Source organism: Leptodactylus fuscus, chromosome 3 (assembly GCF_031893055.1).
Source record: "Leptodactylus fuscus isolate aLepFus1 chromosome 3, aLepFus1.hap2, whole genome shotgun sequence".
Lineage (NCBI taxonomy): Eukaryota > Metazoa > Chordata > Amphibia > Anura > Leptodactylidae > Leptodactylus > Leptodactylus fuscus.
In genome coordinates this window covers 64853838-64870510 of record NC_134267.1, presented here as the reverse complement: position 1 = coordinate 64870510, position 16673 = coordinate 64853838, and the positions used below count along the sequence as shown (strand labels likewise).

Here is a 16673-nt window from a genome sequence, read left to right as displayed (position 1 = left end):
CTATATTAGCACTCCCCATGGTTACATCCCTCTCTCTATCCATTAAGTAGCCAAAAGGATAGAGAGATGGGGGAGATTTATAAAGAACTAGCTTTTACCCGCGACTTCGTCTGCGGTGATTTGAGAATTGGGCGGACACAGACGTGTGAAACTGTAAAAGTGCTTTAAAAAGATTGGTGGGATAGCAAATGTGATGTGTCATATTGTGTATGTAGTGATACAGACAATGTGATGTGTCATATTGTGTATGTAGTGATACAGACAATGTGATGTGTCATATTGTGTATGTAGCGATACAGACAATGTGATGTGTCATATTGTGTATGTAGCGATACAGACAATGTGATGTGTTATATTGTGTATGTAGTAATACAGACAAATGTGATGTGTTATATTGTGTATGTAGTAATACAGACAATGTGATGTGTTATATAGTGGAAAGCTATATGTAAATGTGAGTGAGTAGAGTGAGAGCTACTCCTGAGGTGACAGTAAGAAGTGTGCAGGCAGGTTGAGACAGGAACCTATAGCTGGGGCTAGGAGTCCTGCTTTTGTGAGTCTCCTGCTAGGAAGCCATGTTGTTTAGTGGCACCAAAAGTAGCCTGTGACTCAATCCTAAGGGAAAACTATGTTTGTGGAAAATTGCACGCAAATCCGTCCAGGCGTTTTAGCGTGATTGAGGAACAAACATCCGAACTCACAAACATCCAAACACACAATGGTGTCTTCATCATCATATATCCCTCTGATGGTGGGGGTTCACCACATATATGATGAGGCGCATTCCTCTGTAGGGCTATGCACTTGCACTGAAATCTACATAAGCTCATAGACTTTACTGGTGTAAATCATGATAAATCCAGAGCACTGCCCCAACCACACCTCCAGTGGCGTCGGTGATGTAAAACAGAAATCCCCTGGTGGGGAGTTTTGGTATAAAAATTTTTTCCCCATGCCTTGATTAGCACACATACAAATTTTCAGGCAATTCCGTCCATTGCGTCAGCCTGCACACGACTCCAAACACCTGAGGTTATTTTATTGCCACCCTGTATATCTCTAACATTGAATTCACTGTGAGTGGGCTGTGTCCCTTATCCTTTTTCCTATTGTGTATTGGGTTTTCAGACACAGGTATACCTAACTTGTATACGTTTTACAGTATTGAAGTACTTTTATAAGTGTTCTAGGGAAAGAGGGGTGATTTTAATTTTATTGCACTTATTAGACCCCCCTAAGGGTCATGAACCCCAGGAGGTCTGATCATTGATGCACTGCAAAATATCAGTACTTCTATTGCAGTTTGCATAGAGCATCCTGCAATAGAAAGCAATGACAGACAGGCCTGTTCTGGTAACAGAATATCAGCCCTGGAGCTCGATCTGGGTGCCGGCGTAAAATGGCACCTTGGTCAGCTTTGAATGAGGTGCCTGAGTCGGGGTTTATGCCCATGATCAGTGTGGCCACTAATTCTGAGCATTAGCTCCTGAGTGGCCGCCATATTTAAATACCTGACATTCGCTTCAGCCTATTCCTCCCCCTCCCTCCATATACTTGTTTGTGTGAAGGTGAATACAGGTGCTATTACAGACAAGAGTTTAAAGGGGTTATCCAGCTTCCAAAAATTATATGCAAATATATCCACAGCTGAGCTAAATACTAAATACTGTACACACTTTTCTTGGCTTTATTTTACTTGAGACTACTTGTATCACTATTATTCACATGCATTGAATCTTGGAACCAACTATAGTTCAATCCATCTGCCTGCTCTCCATCTCTGTTTTTGCTGCTCATAAGGGGGAGTTGAAAACAAAACTTCATAGCAATCTCGTAAGTGGGAGTGGTTTATTACCTGCAATTTTATTGGACTAGAGAGTGTATAGAGAATGAGAGCAGGAAGAGAAATCATGGGGCACGCAGTTTGTTCACAGATTCACTGCATGTAAAGAACAGTGATACAAGGAGTCTCAAGTAAAATAAAGCCAAAAAAAGTCTGCACAAGGGAATAGCGAGTTTGTAGCACTGCTGTGGATGTATTTCCAGATAATGAAGATAGTTTTTTTCTTCTATTTACCCATGCTATTCATTTATTAAATTGAATTTATATTTGATGGTACACTTTAAAGGGGCTCTATCACTAGGAAAAGTCATTTTTAACTAATCACATCCTTGCATAGCCTTTAGAAAGGCTATTCCACACCTACCTTTAGTATATAGATTGCCTCAGTGGTTTCTGAATAAGTCCGTTTTTATTCATATGCTAATTAAACTGTTGCAGGATACATCGTGCACACCTCTCCCTGTTGTTTTCCAATGGAGGCTGCTGCTGCTGATGATGATGATGACTCAGCTTCCTGTTTGCCTCACACACATAGGAGATAATAGGAGAGAGAAGGCTGCTGGGAACTTCCTGAGCTGGCTGGAAGCTCATTAGCATATTAATAAAAACGGACTTATTCAGAAACCACTGAGGCAATCGACTTACTAAAGGTAAGTGTAGAATAGCATTTCTAAAGGCTATGCAAGGATGTGATTAGTTAAAAATGACTTTTCCCAGTGATAGAGCCCCTTTAAGGAACAATTGCTGATTTTCTATGCTATTACTTATTGTGAATATTCACCTTTGGGGTCAAAGTTTTGTAGTCCAGTGTTACCAGCAGATTTGAATCATTATTGTAATTTGTAACCAACAAAAGTGAATACAAATAATGTTACTCCATCTGTTACCAAATGTAGTATAGCCATAGCCTTTTTCATCAAGTAGTATTTTTCATTGTAAACATGTAATTTTTCTTCATTATGACATTATCACGATTTTAACTTCAAAAGATTTTGGGGGGTTTTTATTGAGAAAGATCTTGACACAAATATTATATGGCCTGTGTGCTAATAAAGTAACCTCAAATATTATAAAAAAATGAAATGTAGGCTACTAAAGCGTTGTATTCCAATGCTATTTATTTTCACAGTTCCCAAAGAACTTACTCCTACCAACATCAACAACAGTCCTGGCTCCTGGGCTTCAGTACCTTGGAGAAGGGTAAAAGTACACAGCATTTGGAAAGATTGCCACAAAGATTTGGCACTTGCAGTAATACTACAATAAAACACTTAGTACTGTGTACTTTTAAAATGCTCCAGGGTGTGGAAGAAAGTTATCAGCAGTAAGATACTTGGGAGCGGAGAGGTTTCAAACAAGCAATCCCCATTGTTCTGTCTATTCTGATAAGAAGGTTGAATACAGAAACAATACTTTTGATAGGAGACTAAGCTTCAGGGCCTGACATGTTTTTGGAAATGTAACGCATGTCCAAATTATGTTACTGTTTGTTTATCTAATCAGCAATATTCTTTACTGTAGATTTACTGTAGATTTACTATTTCTAAGCTATTCATTGCTGGACTGTCAATGTCCAATTGTGTTTTTAATGCTGACATTATGGGTGAGCACACTGCAGACTTCATGGCGTGAAAGGGGAAAACAGATTTTTTTTCTTACAACAACAGCAGAACAATTAACCGACCAGTCCTCGATTGAGGCTGGGACCTATAACAAAGTGCCAAATAGTCCAACATGGACAGGTTTCACCCAAAGTGATTTTGAATGTCTACGATTCTATGATATATTGTTCTATTGAGTAGTGGTTGCAACCACATGCTTGGTCATGGAATGTACACTGTGTAAATAAACCTAACAAGCAAGATCAAAAATTGGAGTGCTGTCTATCCTTTCATATATATGAGTTATTGATCTGGTGGATTTCAGTCAGCCCCCTGTGGAATAGGTGTACCCATCTATACTCCATGGAGAGTGCTGCTCACACCGTCAGATATATCCACAATAGAATCACTTCATACCCCAACAGCTCAGCTTCTCCTTGTACCAGTCCTAACCACTCTGTCACAGTTACCTCTAATAGCAATGTACTAGCATTAACTTGGTCTAGCCACAACTACACTTTCCTTGCAATGTTGCGTCTTTAAAGAGGATCTTTCATCAGATTGGGCACAGGCAGTTTTATATACTGCCGGAAAGCTGACAGTGCGCTGAATTCAGCGCACTGTCGGCTTTCCCGATCTGTGCCCGGTGTAAAGCGCTATCAGTCCCAGGACCGTAGCGCTTTAGTGTCAGAAGGGTGTTTCTGACAGTTAGCCAGGGACGCCCTTCTGCCCAGCAGCGCCTATCGCGCTGTACTGTGTGAGCGGGGAGGAACACCCCCCTCCCGCTCCTGATACTCGTCTATGGACGAGCTGTGTGAGCAGAGGGAGGGGGGAGTTCCTCCCTGGTCTTAGAGCACAGCGCGATAGGCGCTGCTGGACAGAAGGGCATCCCTGGCTAACTGTCAGAAACACCCTTCTGACACTGATCTGACCGATCTGATGAAAGGTCCTCTTTAAGATCTTTCTCTGTCACCATTGCACAGACTTTCACATACAGGCAACTGTGTCCTAGCCATCTCTGGACTGGTACTCAGATTCAAATTCAGCTTCCATCTCCACTTGCTAGCTAACTATGACAAAGTATACCTGATTTTTCCTTGGCACAACCTTCTGTGACATTTGCTGGTCTGACCGCTATTAGCAAAAAATTGTCCCCTTTTAGTCACTCTGAGAAGTTCAAGAGGGAGTGAGGACGAATGTGGAGCTAACCCCACAATAACCCATAACACAACAATCTTTTCTTTGTGCTCCTATAGCTGTAAAAGACACAAACCCCTCACCCTAGACTGGTGTGTATTACATGTTTCTTCAAATATGGGCATATGTCAATATTCTAATTAGCTTTGACATCACAACATATAGGTGAGCTAATTCACATTTCAGGATCAAACATACATGGAATTACATAACACCAATGTTACAAAAAGGTTACAATGAACACACACCTTCGAGTGACACTATAGGAACAAACCCATGTCCCAAACCACTACATACCAAAATTACTTTGCTGGCGGTACTTACAGCATTGCAATAATTACATTGCATAAAATGTACATTGCACTAACACAATGGAAACCTTTGTACTTAAACCACAACAGAGTCAACAGGAACCAAAACCAACAATAAAGATTCAATAGTTAATGGAATATTCCCATCTCACTAAATGGAAAGTCTTACTATTTGAAACACTGTGTCATTTTATGCATTTTTTTTTGCCTGTATATGTCTCCCTTTACTCCCCACTGCTCCCCTCTCAGGTTTCCAGCTCTTCTAAATCTGTAGCAGAGACTTACATGACCTGAGACAGAGCAACATTTTAGCATATTTGCTATTTGCATAGTCCTGATGCACCCAGAAGCCACATATCTTCTTTGTTACAAAGAATAACTCTTGAAAGAACAACCTCCCAAAAATTACATATGTATGCACTAACTGAACCTGAATATGTCTATCCCACCATGCAGCACTAAGGACTGAGTTTGGAGGATTCCTTGAAATAGTAAGGCATTGTAGTTTCAGTACAGCTGTGTTCACCTTTTTATCAAGAGATCTTTGTCAGAAGGGGAGGAGGATCCCACTTCTCAGGTCATTCAGCCATCTGCACATGTAACGTTGTAACGTGATATCATCCTATCTCCCAGATCAGTCTAGTAATGATCCATTTTCCCACTCACCAGTGAAAAGGGAGAGTATTACAAGACAGACCTAGACACAGTGGAGCGCTCATGGCTTATTGGTGGTCTCTCCCTATGGAGTGACGACATCCCCTCAACCCTGTCTAATCCTCTCACCTCTGCCAGGTCAGTCCTCTCTGTGCCAAGCTGATGAGATGCAAGAACATCGAAACAGCTGTCCTTGGCTGAGGGACTACCTGGTATAATCCCAACATCATTGCAAACAAAGGCCTCTGAGAAGGTCGGCACGATGTTAAAGGGAGCGCCCTCTATTGGTTTGCTTAACTGAGGCTCTGTTTTCCTAATTACATCATGGAAGATAGACTTACACATTATCAGTGAGCACTCTCTATTGGTGTGCATGCCTGAGGCACTGGCTTCTTAATGACATCATGGAAGTCAGATATGCATATTCTTCCCATGTTCCTCTGCACAGTGGAGCGCTCATGGCTTAATAAGACTCCATACACCTAATTTGATGGTCTCTCCCTATGGAGTGACGATATCCCCTCAAGACAGACCTAGGAAATAGGACAGTATCATGTGGAAGTGACTGAATGCTTATAAATATACCAAAAAAAAAACTTTTTAAGTCTTCAGTAGGTGATACCTTTTTTTAATGGCTAACTCATAATGATGACAGAATATGACGTTTCGAAGCTTCCTCTGAGCTTCTTCTTCAGATATAACAGATGTATCATTATGAGTTAGCCATTAAAAAAGGTATCACCTACTGAAGACTTAAAAAGTTTTTTTTTTGTTTTTTTTCATATTTCATAACCACTGGCTAACACGGTACCAAAACAAACATTTTCCTTTTATAAATATACCTTGATAAATAGGTGAACATAGCTCTGAGTGAACTACAATGCCTTGCTGCACACTGTTCAATGCCTTAGAAGGATAGTTATAACTACAGTGTTGGCCAAAAGTATTGGCCCCCCTGCAATTCTGTCAGATAATACTCAGTTTCTTCCAGAAAATGATTGCAAGCACAAACTCTTTGGTAGTAATATCTTCATTTATTTTGCTTGCAATGAAAAAAACAAACACAAAAGAGAATGAAAAAAAAAAAAGTCAAATCATTGATTATTTTACACAAAACTCCAAAAATGGGCCGGACAAAAGTATTGGCACCCTCAGTCTAATACTTGGTAGCACAACGTTTAGACAAAATAACTGCGAACAACCGCTTCCGGTAACCATCAATGAGTTTCTTACAATGCTCTGCTGGAATTTTAGACCATTCTTCTTTGGCAAACTGCTCCATGTCCCTGAGGTTAGAAGAGGGCCTTCTCTAAACTGCCATTTTGAGATCTCTCCACAGGTGTTCTATGGGATTCAGGTCTGGACTCATTGCTGCCACTTTAGAAGTCTCCAGTGCTTTCTCTCAAACCATTTTCTAGTGCTTTTTGAAGTGTGTTTTGGGTTATTGTCCTGCTGGAAGACCCATGACCTCTGAGGGAGACCCAGCTTTCTCACACTGGGCCCTGGATTATGCTGCAAAATTTGTTGGTAGTCTTCAGACTTCATAATGCCATGTACACGGTCAAGCAGTCCAGTGCCAGAGGCAGCAAAGCAACCCCAAAACATAAATGAACCTCCGCCATGTTTGACTGTAGGGACCGTGTTCTTTTCTTTGAACGCCTCTTTTTTTTCCCCTGTAAACTATGTTGATGCCTTTTCCCAAAAAGCTCTACTTTTGTCTCATCTGACCAGAGAACACTCTTCCAAAACATTTTTGGCTTTCTCAGGTAAGTTTTGGCAAACTCCAGCCTGGCTTTTTTATGTCTCTGGGTAAGAAGTGGGGTCTTCCTGGGTATCCTACTATACAGTCCCTTTTCAGTCAGACGCCTACGGATAGTACGGGTTGACACTGTTGTACCCTCGGACTGCAGGGCAGCTTGAACTTGTTTGGATGTTAGTCGAGGTTCTTTATCCACTATCTGCACAATCTTGCGTTGAAATCTCTCGTCAATTTTTCTTTTCTGTCCACATCTTGGGAGGTTAGCCACAGTGCCATGGGCTTTAAACTTCTTTATGACACTGCGCACGGTAGACACAGGAACATTCAGGTCTTTAGAGATGGACTTATAGCCTTGAGATTGCTCATGCTTCCTCACAATTTTGCTTCTCAAGTCCTCAGACAGTTCTTTGGTCTTCTTTCTTTTCTCCATGCTCAATGTGGTACACACAAGGACACAGGACAGAGGTTGACTCAACTTTAATCCATTTCAACTGGCTGCAAGTGTGATTTAGTTATTGCCACCACCTGTTAGGTGCCTCAGGTGAGTAACAGGTGCTGTTAATTACACAAATTAGAGAAGCATCACATGATTTTTCAAACAGTGCCAATAATTTTGTCCACCCCCTTTTTTTATGTTTGCTATGGAATTATATCCAATTTGGCTTTTTGACAACTCTTTTTGTGGTTTTACATTGAAGACAAATTAAATGACGATAATAATACCAAAGAATTTGTGATTGCAATCATTTTCTGGAAGAATCTGACAGGATTGCAGGGGTGCCAGTACTTTTGGGCAACACTGTATACTATGTGATTACCTCTGCAAATTTACAACAAGCAGCTGTATATGGTTGTTTCAGAGTTGCTAAGGTGTGGCCAAACAGGAGCTTCTGTGCATGTTCCAATATGACCACTCCTAAAAGCTAGGCCAGGAGTGTAGGCAAACTTATTAGAGGTGCAGGCCCAGCCACCACTGACAGAATGCAGTAGCGGTCATATTTATTGACAACACATTGAATACACGGATAGGAACAGAGGGCGCATAAAGATGCACATCTTCAGAAATGAACATATTTGAAAAATACATTTATTTGACAAACACCTTATAGTCACAGTTTCACAGTATGGATATATGCAGTACCTTCTCGAGACCCAGCAGCACCTTGTCCTATCACCTACAGCATATAAAGTTGCAGATCATAGTGTGTATTCAGCCCTACTCTGCTCAAACACTGTGAACAGACTCTGAATATTTATGCAGTCTCATTGCACACACACACTGATCGCCATTAATCACTACTTTCTAACATTTCTTCTACCCGTTCCTAAGCACTGCTGTAAAGCTGTGCTCAGCACTACAGTGTTCACCACACTAGTAATGTCTGGAGTGTCACATATACCAGATCACCAGATCTTTAGTCAAGGACCAACAATAACAATATACCCAAGCTGCTCGATGAATTGATTTGTCCAATGCACAGATCATAATAATTCCCCTAAAAAGTCAATCGCATATAACCACAATAAACCAGCTCTCAAACTTCAAATATTTATCTGACAGGGATAAAAAAATATATAAATTGTCTGTTACTATGCAACATCATAATATACGGCTAAAATGAATATGTCATTGCGTAATATATATAAAAAAAAATGACTAAAACATGATTCAGTGAGTAATCTACAGCTGATCAATATACAATCACTGATCAATAGATAGTTATTACCAATCGGAATGGGGGATATTCAAGACCAAAAATCCAGCATCATACACTGTTTCAAAAGAACCCCAGATGTGTCATGCCTTCAGCCTGGCTTCTGATAAAACAGACTGAGGATATTCTTTATCCAAAATCTGGGTAGTTAAAATGATGGGAAAAGGTTGAAATAGTTAGTGTTTAGATACAAAATAAAATAAGCTCAAAGAGAATTCAGAACCCTCCCAGACCGATAAGTTTGTGATACTGGATTTTCTGTTTTACATACTGTATGCCCCTTCCAGACCAATAATCTCTTGATAATTATCTCTTGTTGATTGATTATTGATCAGCTATTGATTTCTCACAGCCGAGTCATGTTTTAGTTGGTATATTTTTTTATATTAATCATATACTGTTATTCTACTTTATTTAACCATGTATTGTGGTGTCACTTGGAAATGGACAATGAGTTTAAATGTAAATATAATTATATTTCTACTAAATCTCTAATAACATTTAGAAAGTCTCCTAAGGGCTCGTTCACACGTGAGCCCAGGGGAGGTTTTTGACAGCGGATTTCGCGTCAAAAACCTCCCCTTACAATGGTGGTCTATGCAGACCGCCAGGCTTCTTTTTTCCGCTAGTGGTGGGCTTCTGCTAGCGGAGAAAAGAAGCGACCTGCCCTATCTTCAGGCGGAAGCCGCGTGGGTTGAGCTGCGTGGCTTCCGCCCCTGGCAGCACCCTCCTGTGTCGGCTCATTCATTTGAGCCGACAGCGGAGGGGAAAGCCGCAACCGCGATGGTCGCTGCGTTTCTCTCGGTGTCAAAACCCACGCGGGCAGTTCACGTGTGAACTAGCCCTAAAACATATTAATTCTAGTCTATGTTAGGAAACACCAAGTACAATAGAATTACTAAATGACTGGCTAACCAGGATTACAATTGTAAACAAATGTGGATGGTTGCAGATAGCGCTTTCAGGTTACTCACGCACAGTCAGCTTTCAATCAGGTTTAGTTCAGGTTTGAAGATAAACCCATGTGTAAATCATAAAGGATGAGAACCTATCAGACTGAGTTTACACAGCACTTTTTTTTATTGAAGAACTGCATGTGGTTTTAATTGCAGTTATGAGTAGCACATTTCTACTGTGGCAGTAAACCAGGAGTTTTCAATTTAATGGCCTTTAGAATAGAGTGGAATGCATACTGCGTACTAACTTGAGCTGCTTGATGCTGCAATTAAAATCTGCATGCAGTTCTTCAGTGATAGAAAAAAGCAGTGTGCAAACTCAGCCTTAGGCCTCATGCATGTATGTCCAACCTGTGATGGGCTATGGCTGCAAGCTGTTGAGAGTAAAACCAGTTTTACGCCATTCCATCATTAGCCACCATGGATGGGTGCGATTTTAGACATGGAGTTATTTGTGTCCACACTTTTAAAAAAGACAGGTGTGACCACATCTGACATCGGTGGTCTGCTGCAGGGAATAGGTTCACGGTAGGCAGCTTCAGCCTAGTCATGCAACCCACTTACTTATTACACCTCCAGAATGTGAGGCGATATGGTAACGTGAGGGAGAGAGGGGACTGTGAGGAAGGGATCAATCCTGCCCAGGAGGTGTGATTAGCAAGAGGACAGTGTGACTAGGCTGAAGCTCCGCCCCCTCGCTGTGACTATATATCTGCTAATTTATATAGGACTTTTTAGGCTTTCAAACATTTATAATGTCACTTTACTGCAACAGAAAGATTACAAAGGAGCACTAATGGAAAGGGAATGACTTTCTCCTGCACATGATGTTTATGGTGAAAAAAACACGTGATAGGCTCCCGTTTTATCATCCCTAGCATACCAGCTAATGATCTTGACCACTACTCCATTTGACCACCAGGGAAGGTTGAGTTAATATGAAATATTTTTTTTTGTAATTTATCTTGGCCAAACCTAGGATTCATCAAAAAAAGACAGTATATAATTTTTTCAACTACACCTATGTAACTAAGTTTTATGGCACTCCGTACATATAGATATGACTATAGCGCAGTGTCAGTATAATCAGTATTACATAAACTACCATAATAAAAGGTCTATGTGCAGCCATCCATATTAGCAGGGCATTTCGCTATGTGCACCCCATTAACAACAATTTGGAAGCCACGTCTAACTGGTAACATCCAATTGTCAATGTATTCATGCTTAGTTGGAATAACCGAGGAATGGCACAACAAAGTGTTTAGAAAGAGGTGCTATAGAAACATTTAGTAATGGACTTATGCAATTATTTACCAAAACAAACATGTCATAAATTCTGATATATCTTCTGTAAACTCTAAGTTGTCCGCAAACACGACTGTCATGCATATTTTGTGTAAATCAATGAAACCACAGATGTGAACAGGAGGAACTTGATGTTGTATCTTTAAATGAACTTGATCAGTTTGCTCAATAATACATTACAATCTATTGTTTTCACAAGCTCTCACCAGAGAAAGACAGTCAATGTTGCAAAGCATCATTAACCCAGTAGAACAAGTTAACAGCTTGGCTCAGTTGACTACTCATAATTTCAGTGCATTACAGCACAGTCGATTAAATTTATTACTTGGCTTGAGGTATTTGGTCATCATAAGCAGCGTGATTCTGCCTGTGTCACACATTTACTAACATCAAAGAAGGTTAAAAAAGAAAAAAAAAACACAAACTAGTATTTTCTGTAATTCCATTCAACAGGCTAATGTAAAAAGGATATACTCAGCTCAGCTAGACATAACCCCAGGGGACTCACCAATGGACCTAGACTTATATTGTTTCAGTCTTCCTCTTGCTTGCGAGTTTGGCTAGTTCCGTAATCCTATGCAGTCACCAGGCCCTTAGATCTGCAATGAAGAAAAAATTGTTAACTTTAATTAAACATCAACATCAGAACAGAAAAACACCAGGGAGTTTATGAAGTTTAGTTTCTGCTGAGAGGTTTAAAAGACTTTTTGTGTAATCCTTATAAAAGGATTATCAATGTAATTCCAGATTGGCAATGCAACATGTTATCTAATATCACAGGATAACAACCTGTGGTATCTTAGCAAAATGCTAAATGAAAAGGAAATTTTGAAAGTATATTTTCACGATTTGCCCTATCTAACGTCCATATGCTGTAATGGGGCATGTGGAAAGAGGTCGTCTTGATAAGAGGACCTCCAGTGTTAGGGTTTATATAGATATGCAAAAACACCCATCCCTTGGTAAAACCAAATCTGTAGTTATTTCCAAATGTAAACTTTTTGCAAATCCTCTATGATGTGGGGCAAAGACGTCAACACATGATCTGTAATGAGACAAAATGGAGGAGAGATATGTGTACACTGGAGCCTGGACAGCATATCTGATTATTGCCATTACTAGGCCTCACAAACACTGCTCTATAAATCTCCCTAAGGTATGTAATACGTATACTACATTGATCTTAAGGAAGCTGCCACGTTAAGTTTGGATCAATCAATACATTGACCCTTCCTCAGAGAGGTAGATTGGTAATTGAAGGTCTATATGGTACAGTACTCAATTCTATGATGACCACAATTTAATACTGGTGGAATTTAAAGCACTCTAAGTAGTTTGGGTTACAGATATTTCAGACAGGATTTTGTCATTCTCTGACATATTACAGACACAAAGAAACTGCAGCTTGGTCAAAGTCTCTGCAAACCTTCTATCTCCCCATTCACTTTCTATTTACCTACCCTTCCTTCCTAATAGGCAAGTTTCTTCTTTAAGCACCAGACAGACTGCAGTCAGCGCCGCACCTCCAATGAGGCGACCTGAAGCGACCTGAAGGGGCCCCGGGGGAGGGCGGCATTTTTGCTGACCTAAGCCAGTCCAGGACAAGCTGTCCTGGACTGGCTTAGTGTCACCGTCTCGGCACCATCCTCTCCCTGCCTGCTCTCTGCCTACTAACGACACTTGCTCCGCCCCCTCCTCCGGGGGGTGGGGGGGGGGCGGCTTTCTGATGTCCGCCTCAGGCAGCACTCCTGACTGCAGTCCCCTGTTTGGAAGAGAGATTCTAGGGCAAGTTATTTTAGTGTAATGTCTCTATTTCTCTCTCAGTTACTTTCTATCTTTTTCAGCAGGGACAAAGTAAAGGGCTGCAGTAATGCACAGGTGAAGCCGGCAACATCGCTATGCTTCTGCCCTGCATGAAGCCAGCAGCGGCAGAAGCGATGCTGTTATTCCGCTCCGCTCCGGGGTCACATATGCAAAGCCAAGCGGCGAGATGCCGCCGGCCCTGCGTGCACGCTCATACACCAGTCTAGCCTTCACAATGCGAATACAGACCCGGCACCCTGTCGGGTCTGTATTTGCATTGTGAAGGCTAGACTGGTCTATGAACGCGCACGCAGGGCCGGCGGCATGTTTCCGCTTGGCTTTGCATATGTGACCCCGCCCACCAATGACAAAACAAAGCCGGAAGACAAGATTTCAAAGAAACGAAGACTGGTGTGTATGCGACGTGGGACAACCCCTTTAATAGCCCTCATTTTTAATTACATATTAGAAATTTACATTTACACATTCAGACGCATATACTAGAAGCAGAGCCCGGATCTGCCGTGCAGGCACCTCTACCAGAGGCTTCATCTCATCAGTGTATCAGCTTCTCTCTTGTCAGGCGCTCGGCTCTCCCATCCGACATCGATATATGTCTACATGGGAAGAACGAACAAGAACGAACATTTTCCTTATACTACATGGGAAGAGGAACTGGGTGTATCTATTTCCCAGGGACAGTGGCAGATTGTTTGGTCACGAGCTCAGAAATCTTCCCAGTGCATAACTTTTAGGGAAACACAATTTAAACTTTTGATGCACTGGTACCACACACCGGCCCTCCTTCATGCTTTGAACCCTGCCCTTTCTAAGCAGTGTTGGCGTTGTAACGCTGCTGTAGGTACCCATATTTTGGACCTGCCCCCTTATTATGGGTTTTTGGCAGGAGGTCAGAACATTAACTGACTCCCTCTTCCTACAAGGTGTCCCCTTAGACCCCCTTACGTATATCTTGAACCTCCCCCCTCAGGCACCTCGGCAGCAAGACTTCCAGATTGTTTCTTCACCTCTGCATGGCCACTAAGACTCTTATTGCCAAGCATTGGAGGAGCCTGGCCCCTCCCTCTACTGCTGAACTTTTGGCCCACATTAAGGATGTGCGGAGCCTTGAATCCCTGACGGCCAGCCTTAAAGGGGCTCTATCAGCAAAATTCTGCTAATAGAGCCCCACATATGCGTGAATAGCCTTTAAAAAGGCCATTCAGGCACCGTAAATGTTATATTAACCCCCGGTCCCATTTTTAAATAAAAGGATAAAAACATATATGCAAAACTTACCTGAATGTGCACCATGGGCGGGGATAAACGATGCGACGTCAGCTTCAGGCACGCCTGCCTCTTCTGTCTTCTTGGAGTTACGCCCTCTGGTTCCGTGTCTTCCGACTTCTTCTCTTCAAATCCCGCGCCTCTTCAAATCCCTCGCCATTTTACTTAATGGCAGTTCGCGAGTGAGCCTGCGCAGTAGTGCTTCGGAGGGAAGTGCTACTACGCAGGCGCAGGATTTGAAGAGAAGAAGCTGGAAGACACGGAACCAGAGGGCGTTACTACAAGAAGACAGAAGAGGTAGGCGTGCCTGTAGCTGATGTCGCATCGTTTATCCCAGCCCATGGTGCACGTTCAGGTAAGTTTTGCATATATGTTTTTATCCTTTTATTTAAAAACGGGACCGGGATTTAATGTAATATTTACGGTGCCTGAATAGCCTTTTTAAAGGCTATTCACGCATATGTGGGGCTCTATTAGCATGATTTTGCTGATAGAGCCCCTTTAACAATAATTTAGATGCTTTCAACTCCATCTGGTTTCCTTGGGACGCCTATTGTGCCGTGTGAGGCCTGTGACCTAGTACCCCTCTCCCAAGTCCCCCCCATTCCCCTCATCTTTGTCTCTGTGTGTTTGTCCCCCTTTGTAGTCTTGTTCTTTATTGTACCTTTCTATTGTGATCTACTACATTGTTTTATACTGCGGGACTGGCAATGTGCCAGTCCCCTATTGTTTTTGCATATTTTTCACAAATTTTTTTTATTTGTCATGTTAAAAATTTTCAATAAAAATTGCAGTTGAAAAAAAAAAGAACCCTATCTTTGTGTTTGTAATATCTAAAAGAACAGTGTCTGCCATGAGAGTATTCTTTTCTAAATGATAAAACGGCCTCCCCACATCCCATATTTGTCCATGGATACATTGTTAGATATCACAGCTCTAACTAATTCCTGTTCTTGCAGAAGCTAATCTTCTGTCACTGGTCCATGCTGGAAAGGTAAAATCTACACAAGTCATCAATTAAGCACAGCAAAATACTTTCTCTTTAACAATTAATGGAATTTACTTAATCCGCAATATTTTTATAATTAGAGGAAGCATTTGTAGATATTTTAGTAAAGCAGGAATAGGTTTTTTAAATGTATCACATGACAGAATTCCCTAACCGATCTGTTTCTTGCTCCTGCTTTAGATGCAAGCCGATTGATCAGAAAACTTGAAAATACCAATAGGTATGTAACACAATAGCTTGGTGGTTAACATGGGACCACATTTTTTGTTCCTTGGTGTGGGATTCATTTTGAAGATCCTTAAGAATATCTTAATATTAAAATGACAACTAAAAAGTCAGTGTTAATAAGTAGCTTGTTCAGGTTTATTAAGCATTGAAAGGCATGGCTTGGGGTGTAATAACTAAACTTAATAACTTATAATGGGAATTTAATGTATGACTTGGTGGTAATATTTTAAGCAATATACATATTCGGCTGCACATTCTGGTTTTAATCTAATTATTTAGCAGTACAAAGAACCTTTTTTTTTCCTTCTTAATCTAAAATAAATGTTTAAAGGGAATGACATATTGTTATAATCTGTATTTTTATTTCCTTTTTATATGACTATTGAAAAATTGAAATGTTGCAATTTCTGACTCTGACCACTGGAGATGACTTTGTGTTCTCTGTGATGCTAAGTTCACACCTGCACTCAGGTTTCAGTTCTTCGGGTCCGCTTGGGGACCCAAAAAAACAGAAACATAATCCACTTAAAAAGCAGTTACGTGCAGACCCTATAAACTATAAAGGGGTCCACTGGGTTTCAGAATCCAAATGCTGGTGTGAATCCAACCTAACTCACTTATAAGTTTTATTGCACAAGATGACATCTACCCCTTATCATTATGGGAAAACAAATAAATTATAGCTGTATTGTACTGCTGAAAGCCTAGGTAAGGTTGGATAGGAACACTATATACACAGGTAATGCCCTGGTTGCATCTTCCTGCTCTCTGGAAGCTGTAAAGATCTAGGAGATTTAATTGTCAATGAATTTCCATTCCTGTCCACTGCCATAAAGTCCACACACACTGCTATACTGACTATACAGGAAATCCAGGAAGGAAGTGAGTGTGCACAATATGGCTACCATTCAAAACACAACCAAAAACACTTTTCATCTATATATTGAAAAAGAGTCTGTCCCTAGGACATGCTGTATCAGACCAGTTTTAGTACACTTCAGA

The 16673-nt window shown here is 41.0% G+C and overlaps 1 long non-coding RNA gene across 1 annotated transcript in view; it reads right to left on the bottom strand.

Annotated features, from left to right (window-relative positions):
* LOC142197457 (uncharacterized) overlaps nucleotides 1–16673 on the bottom strand; it is a 113037-nt gene that overhangs the window by 36275 nt on the left and 60089 nt on the right. The window contains exon 2 of the long non-coding RNA XR_012715317.1: nucleotides 11853–11943. This is a non-coding gene — a long non-coding RNA (uncharacterized LOC142197457). The remainder of the gene's footprint in view (nucleotides 1–11852; nucleotides 11944–16673) is intronic.